Here is a 13,355-nt window from a genome sequence, read left to right as displayed (position 1 = left end):
TGTGGATAGAATTGTTCATAGTAACCATGTTTTACACTCACATCAAGATTTTCTACATTGAATAGATTTAAAGATGAAGTGATTGACGGATGGAAATCCTTGTGCGGTAGATATGCCATTGTTCAGTCTAGTAAAAAAAAATCCTGTTTTGATCTAACTGTTCTCTTCCTTGGTTTCTTCTTCTTCTTCTTTGACAAGAATGATGTCTTTCGTTTTTGACCTGAGTTGAGACTGATGAGTGATGCACTGTTTCTTAAGCTTTTAAAACCTTTTCAATTTTATCGATATTTCAATTGCTTGCCAAGGGTTCGTGCATTGGACCTAAGATTTTCCGAAACGCTTTTTTTTAATTCCTTGCCAGAGCCCCAATCGTGTAGTGTAGAGGATGCAAAATCTGCCGCAGCCGGTACAATATTTTTTCCGGCCAAGGGTAGTGTAGAGCGAAACAGCTTAGCAAACCAACTGCCAAGACAGAGCCCGAAATTGACTAACGACCCTTGTGATAGTCCATTCCATTGCCCAGTTGTCTTGGATAAAGAGTAGCAGCATAGTAGTCAATATCAGGACAAACGAATACCATTTTTCTATTAGACATCTTGTTATTGAACGCCGACAACGATGGGTCGAAAACGATATGTAATCACGGCCAAACCTTTTGATATTGCTAGAGGATCACCTAATTTAGTTCTCAGCTTTAACTGACAGAGTTCCAAATAGGAAGTGTTTACAGGAATATAATGAAGATGCTTTATATTGTAATGATGAATATGATCTTGACTGGTTTTTCGTTCAAGAACTCGTAGGAGGGGAACATTGTTATTGCCAACTCTGGATGTTTCAACAAATGAAGCATAGAGAAATATACCAGTGTCTTTCGGAGAAGGCGAGTAGGTAGTTAGCAAAAATGACACTAGTTCTTCCAGCGCTTTTACCTTTAATTATATTGTGTTTAATACCAAGAACGTCGCTAAAATTATCATTGAGAATAACCTTTTCACTAGCAATGGATAAGCTAATGTAGATCTCGCCCACTTCCATTGAATAGTCGAACTGAAAGGCTTCTTTCTTACGAGTGAAAATTCCTTCATTAATAACATAACACATATCATTCATTCAAGCAAGTTCCTCGTATGGTAATATGACAAATGGGTATTCAAATGAATTGATCTTTTCAATTAAATGTCGATCGCTAACGAGTGGCAAATCATATGGTCTGATTTTTGTATCATTTATGTGATCTTTTCTCAGGATATCATATGTATTTTTGAGAATACAGTCGACAAGAGCAACTCGATACTCGCCATCGAATTTAATGGTGGGAAAGAGTTATATCCAAAAATCACTTGTTTTATTCAAATCATTGTAGAGTGGATCACACACATTGAACATGAATGTTACATAGAAATCATTGGTTATTGTTTATGTCTTCAACTGCAACCCAAGAACCGAAATCAGAGTTTTATCCTAGCCAACGAACAAGCATTTGTCTATTGCCCCTAGGTCTACGACTCTTTAATATGTTTTCAATTTGATAGATTTCACCATTATTTTTAACTTTTTGTAATTTATAATCATAAAAACCACCCAGAAACTCTTCATTTTTGGTGTCTCGTAGGCGATATGTTATGGGTTTAGTGTCTAGGATTTTTTACACTTTAAAAAGTTCAGTGGACCATAATTAATTCCGATTTTCAAAAGTATTTGTTGTTCTATTAATTCGCACAGTATCGCTGATATTGAATTTTTTCTTCAAAACCTTTTCACTGGAATATTGTTTAAGGAAAGTGTCAAATGTATTTTCACTGTGATGAACTTCTTGAGGGCTAATATTGGACAGAGATCGATGGGGTCGTTGATTAAATATCTGCATGATTGTATCTAAATCATGAATGAAAGCAGCAGTATATTTCAATGTACAATATCTGAAAATTAAAAGTCGAATAGTTTTTATCAATCGTTCGGCTAATGCAGCCTTTATCGGGCTATGACTATGATAGAAAATTGTATTATATTTCCGTAACACCTTTTCCACGTGTGGATTAACAAATTCACTACAACGCTAACTTTGAATTGTTCTATAACTATTTCAAGAATACTTTCTATAGTCTGAGCAACTTCAACACCTCTCGTTGACTGCAATGGAATAGCATATGCATAGCGACTAAAGACACTGATTGTAAGTAGAATACATTTGTAGGGTGTACTGTGACGTCTTTGAATCTCTTCAAGAGTTAAAAGATCTGTTTGCATTATATGTAGTGGGAAAATGGCATCAGTTTGTCGATAATGATTGCCATGAAGCCTATGATTTCGATGTAGAGTGCAACTTGGTTCATTTTTAAATACTTTTTTGCACTTTTTCAAGTGTCGACACCACCACTAAAGACTTTAGAAAGTTTATTGGAGGAACTTAAACTTTCTACTTCTCCAATATTTTTATAAACATTTCTCTAAATTTAAATCGTTTTGAACGCAAATACTTAGTGTAATGTCCACTAACCTTTTGCATACTAGAGGGTGGTTGTAGTGTTGACGAGTTGATATCAATAGGTCTTCGCTTTTGTCTAACCACCGGTTTCATCAAATCAATGCTACTTCTGCTACTGATAGGTGTACTAGTATTTTCCAAGATTGATTTAAAATCTCCTTCTTCTGCTTCTCGTTTAAATGGTGTTTTTGGTGTTGTTAGAGGACTGGCACTATATTTCTTTAATTTCTTTCGAATTTAATTATTGGTAATAAGACTTTTTGGGAAGTAAAATGTATTTAAAAAGCTGTATAGATTACTGTCAAATGATAAAATTCCTTTACGATTTGTAACCATATCTTAAATTAAATCAAGTAGATTATAACTTTTTCCTAGAATTATAATCCGTTTCCCTGTGCTATCGACTTGAACTTGACGACCCTAACTTTCCAACAAGAGATATGTTAATACTCTTTTACTCTTTTCACGATATGAGTAGGGCAGTAGGTTTACAGTAGTTGACACTATAGAATTCAATTCCTTCTCCTTTGATTGTGTTGCTGTTCTTCCGGCAGCAGCAGCAGAAGCATCTTGAAGAGATGTTTCCTTTTTGTGGTCAATGACACTTACATTAACTGGCCGCTCACGAGTGTTTGTCCACTCGTCGAAGCGCATCTTGAAGTAAAATTAGCTTTTAATCATCGGCAATATTTTCATCATTAATGAATTTTCTTAGATTGTCCTCAAAGTGTTCGGCTGGTGCATGAAAGGACGAGCTCTATTGGGGTCAATTTGTAGGGTTTAGCCATCTAGAGAAAACTGTTTACAAGCCCTTCAATTATTGGCAGTAAAAGTGTAAAAAAGCTACCACCCGCCAGAAGAAGACGTTTTCTTTTAAAATCTTTCCTTTGTTTTTGCAAGCCAAGGCACGTACAGTGGAACGATGTTGTTTTGTCTGTTGTTTAACACCTTGTAGCAACTGTACATTGCCCTCGCTTAAATTTAAACAAAGTTCAGATATTAGATTAATAAATTCTCTGTCAATGCCATGTTTGAGCATGGCTTTTCTAAGGGGTGGTTTTGAAGTGTTTAGAAAGGAAAAAAAGTGTCTATTTTCATGTAGTTTCTTCAGTGTTATGATGGAAACTAATAGCCCTTTTTACTGTTCACCGGAAGATATACTTTAATTTCGTGGTTAAAAATATCTGTGACTACCCAGAAATCCTCGGGTATATTGTGATTAAGATACAACAGAATTTAATCGTAGAGTTTATTTGTTGCCTTACTCTAAGCTGAAAGTAGAAAATTTAGAGCACCGGGATATATTTGTTTATTGAGGGTTATTACAGAACTTGAATCACGAACAACTCTGTAGAAAATATAATAGATATAGTTCAAAGCATGGGTTCTCATAAATTTGCTCTGATGAAACAAATTGTGTAGATTTAGGGTTATGGAAATCTGTTCATGATGTGAGTGAACAGTAAATAATTATAGCATTTCTTGAGACCATTGTTCAATAAATTCAGCTAAATCATCAATAATCAGCCAAGAGTTTGGCTCAATACTATTGAAAAAATCCAGTCTCCGTATAAATTGTATCGGCATAGATGTAGCAGCAGCAATAGCTTTTATCTGATCATTTGACTCTGTCCAAACACTATAACAATAGTAGATTTTTTCGGCTTTTCCAAAAAATTTCATTATAATTTTTATTTATTTTAGTTAAAATTCTCGTTTTGCCTGACATTGATGAACCAGAGAGAAACGATCTGAATAGTGTTTTAAATTTATCCATATTTGATGTTCAACAGCTGGACTACAACTAACTGTAAACCGTTCTTGTCTAATGAATAAATAATAATAATTTCACCTGTTCATTAGTCTACCTAGTACGATATTCAATAAAAACAAGAACAACAAGAAGATCAACAACAATTTAGAATCATATTTTCTTTTATTAGCGCTTTACAACACATATTTTTTAATACTTACACATATAATATCACAGTTGATTGTTGTGAAGACAAAAAAATCAACACTATTTACAATAAACATTTAAAAATGAGATCCCCCAACCCCGGGGGTGGTTGCTGCAGTGGCCGAAGGCCAAATCGGAAAGCGCGGGGGCCCACTGCGGGTCGGAAGGCAAAAAATAAGTCTTCCTTGCATACACTTAGACACACACATATAAATATCAATGGAATGTATTAAGGAAATCTTCCTCCCACCCACCTACTAGTAGTAGTATTATTGAATTTAGGTTAACTTATTCTGACTAACTTGTTTTCTGTAGTCCTTGCATTAAGCTTAATCTTAAAGAGGATATTGTTCAAGTGGAAGTATCTTCACACCATTCTCACGTAACTAGAACTTGTCTGATATGGCCAACATGGCCTTTTTCTCTACTTTAACTATATAGTTCTTAAATTGTAGAGAACGAATCGCCATGACTTTCGCTCTTCGTACTAAAATACTTTACACACAGTTTCTATAGACACTCATGTCGAAACTATTTTTTACAAAGTGTGTAGGCACAGCCTTTTACAATTGTTTGATATCCTTATTGTGTGTTTCCAAACAGTACACCTTCGGACGTGGAAACACCCCATTGGATATTAAGTAACTCGCCGTCTCCGACTTTAACATAATCAACTGATTTGGGGCCTGGCCTTTCACAAAGATACACAGAGCCCTGCAATTCGATCAAAAACCCTCTTTGAAAACGTTCCTCCAGACCTCAGGGCAAGGGCTGTAAGTTATGCCCTGGGGACATATAAGGTTTTATAGAAAGTTTGGTCATATAAACCTCGGAGGGGGCTTGTTTGATTGGTAATCAGACGCTCTAGTGCTATTTTTAAGAGTCAAAGTGATCGGAGTGCAGATACCCCTCCCCCCCCAACACACGTTGTATTGTCTCGAAATTCATCTAATAGAAATTTTGAGATAGCCATTCTATTTAAAATAGTCTAAATTTCAAATAACTAGGCTTTTGGGGTTAAAACATACCCCAGAGATTAGGGGCATGGGCTTTAAGTTATGCCCAGAAGGTACTTAAGGTTTTTATGGAAGGGATGGTTGTTTATTTTTAGAAGAGGCTCAATATAAAACGAACAGAAATTAATTAAAAAAAACTTTTTCCACAAAATCAGTTTAAAAAAAAAGAAAGTAGAAACTCCACTAAACCAAAAATGAACAAAAATACAATCAAATAATCTACCAAGCATACAACTACCACGAATTTGTATAAATAAATAAATGAAACCCAAAACAAACAGAAATCAAAGTAAATAATAGAGTCAAACTTAAAACGAGCAGAAATTAATATGAGTAGGGTTTTAAATCCCTATGCTTTCTAAAAGCCAGAATATAATTTTTTACTTTACTGAAAAAAAAATCAAATGAATCGACTGAAAAAATGTGCATTGTCAGTTTAATATGCATATGCTGATATTTATTATAAAAGTGAAAACATTTAAAAGATTTTTTTCAGTAAAGTACAAATTATATTCTGGCTTGTTTAAAAAAACAAGTTTTTTCAACTGAAAGTAAGTACATTAAAACTTAAACCGAACAGACATTGTTACATGTGTGAGGGGTTTCACCCCTCTCGTCAATACCTCGCTCTTTACGCCAAAGCTCGAATTTTGTTCCAATTCTTTAAGAATGACACCTGGATCACAAAAGCCGTTTAATTGCAATAAATAGCTCTTTTGAAATTACTAAAAATACTTTTGCGTAAAGAGCGAGGTATTGAGGAGGGGGTGAAAGCCCTCATATACGTAAAAATTTCTGTTTGTTTTAAGTTTTAATGCAGCTCCTTACTTTCAGTTAAATAAACTTGTTTTTTTGTTTAATTTCTGATTTTGTTTTAAATAATGCTGGGATTATATCCCCCATAATGGAAGTTATTTCCCCCATGAAAAATTCCTCCATGGTAAAATCCTCCCACGTAAGCCCCCCTGGGAAAATAAACCAAAAAAAACAAATAAATACGAATCCGTGATCTTTCTTCTGACACAAAATACAAAATTCCCCTTTTTTGCAAATAGGAGCTTGAAACTTCTACAGTAGGGTTCCCTGATACGCTTAATCTAAAGAGCGTAAAGAGCGAGGTATTGAGGAAGAGATGAACTTCCTCGTATACGTAATAATTTATAATTTATAATTACGTAATACGTAATAATTTATAATTTATAATTACGTAATACGTAATAATTTATAATTTATAATTACGTAATACGTAATAATTTATAATTTATAATTACGTAATACGTAATAATTTATAATTTATAATTACGTAATACGTAATAATTTATAATTTATAATTACGTAATACGTAATAATTTATAATTTATAATTACGTAATACGTAATAATTTATAATTTATAATTACGTAATACGTAATAATTTATAATTTATAATTACGTAATACGTAATAATTTATAATTTATAATTACGTAATACGTAATAATTTATAATTTATAATTACGTAATACGTAATAATTTATAATTTATAATTACGTAATACGTAATAATTTATAATTTATAATTACGTAATACGTAATAATTTATAATTTATAATTACGTAATACGTAATAATTTCTTTTCGTTTGACGGTTTAATGTTGCTCCTGTCTTTCATTCGAAAAAACTTGTTTTTTTTTAATTTCTGATTATTTTTTAAATTATGCTAGAAAGTCCAGCACCCCATTCATTGAAATTCTCTTCCCCCATGAAAAATTCCACCATGAAAAGATCCTACCACGTAACCCCTGACCCCCTCCCCCACCAGAAAAAGTCCCCTCTGAAAACAGCTATATACTTCCCAATAACCAATACTATATGTAAACAACAGGCAAAGTTCATAACTTGCACCCCTTCCCCCAGAAACTGTGGGGGATTAAGTCGTCCTCAGAGACATAGTTATTAGATTTTTCGACTATGTTGAACAAAATGATTATCTCAATATTTTGATCCAGTGACTTTGAGAAAAAATTAGCATTGGAGGGGGCCTAGTTGCCCTCCAATTTCTTGGGTCGCTTAAACAGTACACTAGAACTTTTAATTCCCGTTGAAATGAGCCCTCTCACGACATTCTAGGACCACTGGGTTGATACGATCAACCCAGGGAAAACATACAAAAAACAACTAACAAATAAACACGCATCTTTCTTCTGGCAAAAAATATAAAATTCCACATTTTTGCAGCTAGGAGCTTGAAACCTCTACAGTAAAATTCTCTGATACGTTGAATCTGATGGTGTAATTTTCATTAAGATTCTAAGACTTTTAGGGGGTGTTTATCCCTTTTTTCCAAAATAAGGCAAATTTATTCAGGCTCGTAACTTTTGATAGGCACGCTTAAACTTGATGAAATTTATAAATTTAAAATCAGCATAAAAATTAAATTCTTTTGATGTATCGATTGGTATCAAAATTACGTTTTTTAGAGTTTTGGTTACTATTTAGCCGGGTCACTCCTTACTTACAGTTCATTATCACAAACTGTTTGAAAATTTGGAATTTTGTATTTTTCAAACGGTTCGTGGTAACGAGCTGCAAGTAAGGAGCGGCTCGGCTCAATAGTAACTGAAACCCTAAAAAACGGAGTTTCAACATCAGTAGATACATCAAAAGAATAAGCTTATTATGCTGATTCCAAATGTATAAGATTCATCAAGTTTAATGCTACCCTAACCCACCCGATACAAATGTTAAGATAGCCATTTTTTTGAGAAATAGTTCAAACATCAAATAACAAAAACTCCGGGGTCAGCACAAACCCTCAGAGCCCGGGGCCAGTTTTTTTTTTTTTGTAGTGATTTAGGTAAATCACTACACACAAGAGTTTGGTTTTGCCTGCTTCTCTCACTGTAAAAGTCTAAAACCTACCATATCATTGGCGCTTTACTGAAAACGAATTATATTACAAATATTATCTCTTGTATTTATTACGACATTGAGAATAAACATAAAAATTGCAGTAAAATTAAATTTTGAACTGATGCGATTTCGAAAATTAATATAATTATATATCAAATATTCAGTTTAATGTTATTAGTTCCTTCCAAGACTGTTCAAGGCAAATATAGCTTCACTACGAAAAAGAGTTTGGATACTGCCCCCTTCCCTAACTGTAAGCGGCTAAAGCCTACTGCGTCATTGGTGCTTCACTTGAAACAACTTATATTACAAATGTTTTCTTTTTCCAGTTATTACAGCATTGAAATTGAAAATAAAATTACAGTGAAATAAAATCTTGAACTGATGATCTTTCAACAATTAATAGTATTATATATCAAACATTCAGTTCAATTTTATTTTGTACTTTCCAAGACTGTTCAAGACACTTATAGTTTTCATTAAAGCGCCAATGACGCAGTAGGGTAAGAGTTTTACAGCGAGAGAAGGAGGCAAAACCCAAACTCTTGTTTGTAGTGATTTTTGTTCGTTCTAAGCTTGATTTGCATATTCAATTTAAGTATTAAAATTTATTATTTCATTTATATAGTACCTATAGTATGTTTGTTTACTATGATTGTTTATTTAATTTCTGTTCGTTTTGGGTTTCATTTATACTTCAATAGCGATATATTTTTTGTTCATTTTAAGCTTAAGTTACATGCTCAATTTAAGCTTTAATCATTTTAAGAATTATCTTTTCATTTATATTAATACCTGTTGTATTTCTTTTTTACATGATTGTTTATATAGTTTCTGTTCGTTTTGGGTTTCATTTATTCTTTAATAGTAACTTCTGGTCGTTTTGGAGTTTGAGATATTGTAGATTTCTATTTCTTCCGATCTTAAGTTTAATATGGCATTTACTTTTATTTAAAAAACTTCTTTTTCGGAAATTTCTTTTTTTTAATCAACCATTGGAACGAATAGAAATAGACAGTTTTGAAAGTAACTTGGGATGATTCGATGTCAAATGAAACAAACCGTAAACGAACCGAATTAAACCACCACTAGGGATTCTTCTTGACGGTCCACCAGATTGGGACAAAAATTTAAAAACCAGAGCTGTTCCTACTGAAATTAAATAAAAAAAACAAGTTTTTTAAACTGAAAGTAAGGAGCGACATTAAAACTTAAAACGAACAGAAATTATTCCGTACATGAAAGGGGCTGTCCCCTCCTCAACGCCTCGCTCTTTATTCCGTATATGAAAGGGGCTGTCCCCTCCTCAACGCCTCGCTCTTTACGCTAAAGTTTGACTGTCTCACAATTTTTTTTTAAAACAATAAAAAACTTTAGCGTAAAGAGCGAGGCGTTGAGGAGGGGACAGCCCCTTTCATATACGGAATAAAGAGCGAGGCGTTGAGGAGGGGACAGCCCCTTTCATGTACGGAATAATTTCTGTTCGTTTTAAGTTTTAATGTCGCTCCTTACTTTCAGTTTAAAAAACTTGTTTTTTTTATTTAATTTCTGATCGTTTTTTAGTTAATGCAGCTTTTATTTGCATAAAAATTTTACTTTTCTTTTGCTAAATGAATGTCTTTACAAATTAACTTACGTAACTAACTTCTATATTCGTATATTTTTCTTCTGGCAAAAATTCAAAGTTGCAGATTTTTGCAGATATGAGCTTGAAACCTATGTAATAGGGTTTTCTGATACGCTGAATCTGACGTTGTGATTTTCATTAAAATTCTTCCACTTGTAGGGGATGTTTCCCCCTCTTTAAAAAATCGAGTAAATTTCCTCAGGCTTGTTGCCTTTGATGAGTAATACTAAACTTAATAAAATTTATATATTTAGAATCAGCATTATAAACACATTCTTTTGATACATTTATTGACATCAAAATTCCGTTTTTCAAAGTTTCGATTACTATTGAGACGTATCGCTTGTTTTTTTATTGTTTTTTTTTATTAATTATATGTTATTAAGTATATGAGGGGGTTCTCCCCTTATTCAAAACAAAGCTCTTTACGTTAAAATTTAAAAAAAAATTTTATTAAAAAAACACTGAATCAAAAATGCCGGTTAATTAGAATATATAGCTATTTTTAAAGAACTAAAAAAAAAAACTGTAGCTTAAAGAGCGAGGTATTGACTTGGGGTAGAACCCCCTCACATACGTTATAATTTCTGTTCGTTTTAAGTTCTAATATTCCTTCTTACATTTCAGTTGAAAAAACTTGTTTTTTTTTTATTTAATTTCTGATCGTTTTTTAAATAATGCTTGGAAATCCGGCGCCCCCTTCATAGAAATGTCCCTTACCCCAAAGAAACATCCTCCACGGAAATATTCTCCAGAGTAACTCCCTCCTCTAGCCCCCCTCCAGAAAAAATCCTTCCTGAAAATGGTTGTATACTTCCCAATAACCAATAAATAATGCTGGCAAGTCCGGCGCCCCCTTCATGGAGATGTCCCTTCCCCCATGAAAACTTCCTTCATGAACAGATCCTCCAACATAACCCCCGACCTACCCTTCCCTCCCACTCCCAGAAAAAAAAACTCCTGTAAACTTCTGTATACTTCCGAATAACCAATACTATATGTTAACATTGGGTAAAGTTCATATCTTTTAGCCCTCCCTCTGGGTACTTCGGGGGATTAAGTCATCCTAAAAGACATATTTATTATATTTTCGACCATGCTGAACAAAATGACTATCTCAAAATTTTGATCGGGTGACTTTGGTAAAAAAATAAGCGTGGGTGGGGGCCTAGTTGCCCTCCATTTTTTTTAGTCACTTAAAAAGGGCACTAGAACTTTTAATTTACGTTCGAATGAGCCCTCTCACAATATTCTAGGACCACTGGATCGATACGATCACCCCTGGGGAAATAAAAGAAAAAACAAAACAAAAAAACAAACAAACAAACAAATAAACACACATCCGTGACCTTTCTTTTGACAAAAAATGCAAAATTCCTCATTTTTGCAGATAGGAGCTTGAAACTTCTACAGTAGGGTTTTCTGATACGCTGAATATGATGGTGTGATTTTTATTAAAGATCTATGACTTTCAGGGGATCTTTCCCCCTTTTTTTGAAAATCAGCCAAATTTTCTCAGGCGCGTAACTTTTGATGGGTAGCTCTAAACTTGATGAAAATTATATATTTGAAATCAGCATTGAAATCTGATTCTTTTGATATATCTATTGGCATCAAAAACCCGTTTTCTAGAGTTTCGGTTACCATTGAGCCGGGTCGCTCCTTACTTACAGTTAGTTACCACGAACTGTTTGATTGGTGCATTTTTTTACTTGCTCAATGGTCCTGAAATTGTGTCAAAAAGATGGCAGGAGAATTGGATTCTAATCTTAGGAAAGGCTTCAAAGAAGCTGAGAAAAATTCATCAGCTATCAGTTTCATTGACAAATAGGATTCGATTGCTGCTAAAAGAGAGAAGACACATGGAAAAGTAGAATGTCTTATCGTCTCCCAGTTATTGATAATGATATATGGTTTGATACAACGCTCAAATGTTATTATAATGGCTGCATGCAATACACTTATTCCGATCGTTCCAGCTCTGAGATGGTTTGGAGATTTTGATCGAGAAGTCGACTTTTGCATTCCAGATGCAACTGGACGTGTTGAAATCTGGCATATTCACATTAAGAATATTACGCTGGCTTTACTTTCAGTTGGAGTAGATTGCAGCTGCAACTCTTGGTTATGTTGGAGCAGATGTGGCAGCCCTATGTTCTGACACAGCTTTTGGGGAAGATTATGGAGAAAATGGACTTAATCCATTTAGAAGATGATATTATTGACGCCAAAGTTCTTCATTCCTTGATAGTTACTATGGAAAATTTCAGGCATGCCACGGGCAAGTCTACTCTTAGTATACTGCATGAGCCACTTCTGGAAGTACCTAATGTTACATGGAGTGATGTTGGTGGATTAGAAAATGGGAGAAGGGAGCTCCTGGAGCTTATTCAATAAACTGTTTAACATTCGAACAAACCTTGAAGCTTATTATGTCACCATCAAAAGAAGCGCGGCTTTACGGTCCACTTGGACTTGGTAAAACTCTTCTAGCCATTGCTAATTAATACCAAGCACCCTTCATTAGCGTCAAAAGTTCAGAGCTGCTGACAATTTGGTTTGATGAATCGGAGGCGTGAAAAATATATAGAACAGGTTGGGGTGCAAGGGAGTGGTGTAAGAGGACTTCGAACTATGACTTGGAGGAAAACTAAATCAAAAAATACTATGTATATCAAGGTTATCCTAATACTACTTTCAGTTATTGTTGTAGAAATAAGGGGAAGGGGGAAAGTCTATATTATCTTTAGGGGTAAGGAATAAAAATATTATGTTTCCAGCCCACCTTAACATTTTTGAACTATACTCTTCCATTTGAATTAGAGTCTATTTACGTGTAAGTAGCAAAATGATAACTGATAATTTAAACGTGCATAATAAGGGAATATTTTCGGTACTTGCGCATTATATGTCACCCACCTCTATATACTGTACAAGAAACTACTACAGGAAACCAGACAAACGGGTATTTGCTAGATAAATGGATGGCAAAGTGTGATTTAAAATTTCGTTTACAATATTTAAACTGTTGTTTTTTGGAGTTTACGGGGGGGGGGGAGGAAATGTACTTAGGTTAGGTTACGCTTTTAATATTTGCTATGCTTTACCCCCAACCCACCTAATGTGCAAATGTATAGTTCAAATTTGTTTCTAAACTATTATATATTCATCTTATTTTATTTTATTTCATTAGGATTAACCAAACTTGACATCTTTCGTGGGTACCGTATAATGTACAAGTACCATATTTTCGTATAGTCTAAATAGTTTTTAACCTTATGGTATTTGACAGAACTATGGTAATTTTAAATAGAACATCAAAATATTTTTAAAGTGCTGTCTCTTGTATAGATTTTAGCAGTGGCTCTTGTCTATA

General features: G+C 33.8%; 1 protein-coding gene and 1 pseudogene across 2 annotated transcripts in view; both read left to right on the top strand.

Annotated features, from left to right (window-relative positions):
* LOC148945912 (transmembrane protein 120 homolog) overlaps positions 1 to 13,355 on the top strand; it is a 545,739-nt gene that overhangs the window by 270,299 nt on the left and 262,085 nt on the right. The gene's annotated exons all lie outside the window — the stretch shown is intronic.
* The window catches only part of LOC148945916 (protein spinster-like), a 116,946-nt pseudogene that overhangs the window by 34,846 nt on the left and 68,745 nt on the right, over positions 1 to 13,355 (top strand). The gene's annotated exons all lie outside the window — the stretch shown is intronic.

The sequence above is a fragment of the Artemia sp. Qi Xiang Cuo genome, chromosome 12, assembly GCF_049724085.1.
Source record: "Artemia sp. Qi Xiang Cuo chromosome 12, ASM4972408v1, whole genome shotgun sequence".
NCBI lineage: Eukaryota > Metazoa > Arthropoda > Branchiopoda > Anostraca > Artemiidae > Artemia > Artemia sp. Qi Xiang Cuo.
Note: the sequence above shows the minus strand (reverse complement) of the source record. Positions and strands in the feature narration are given on the sequence as shown.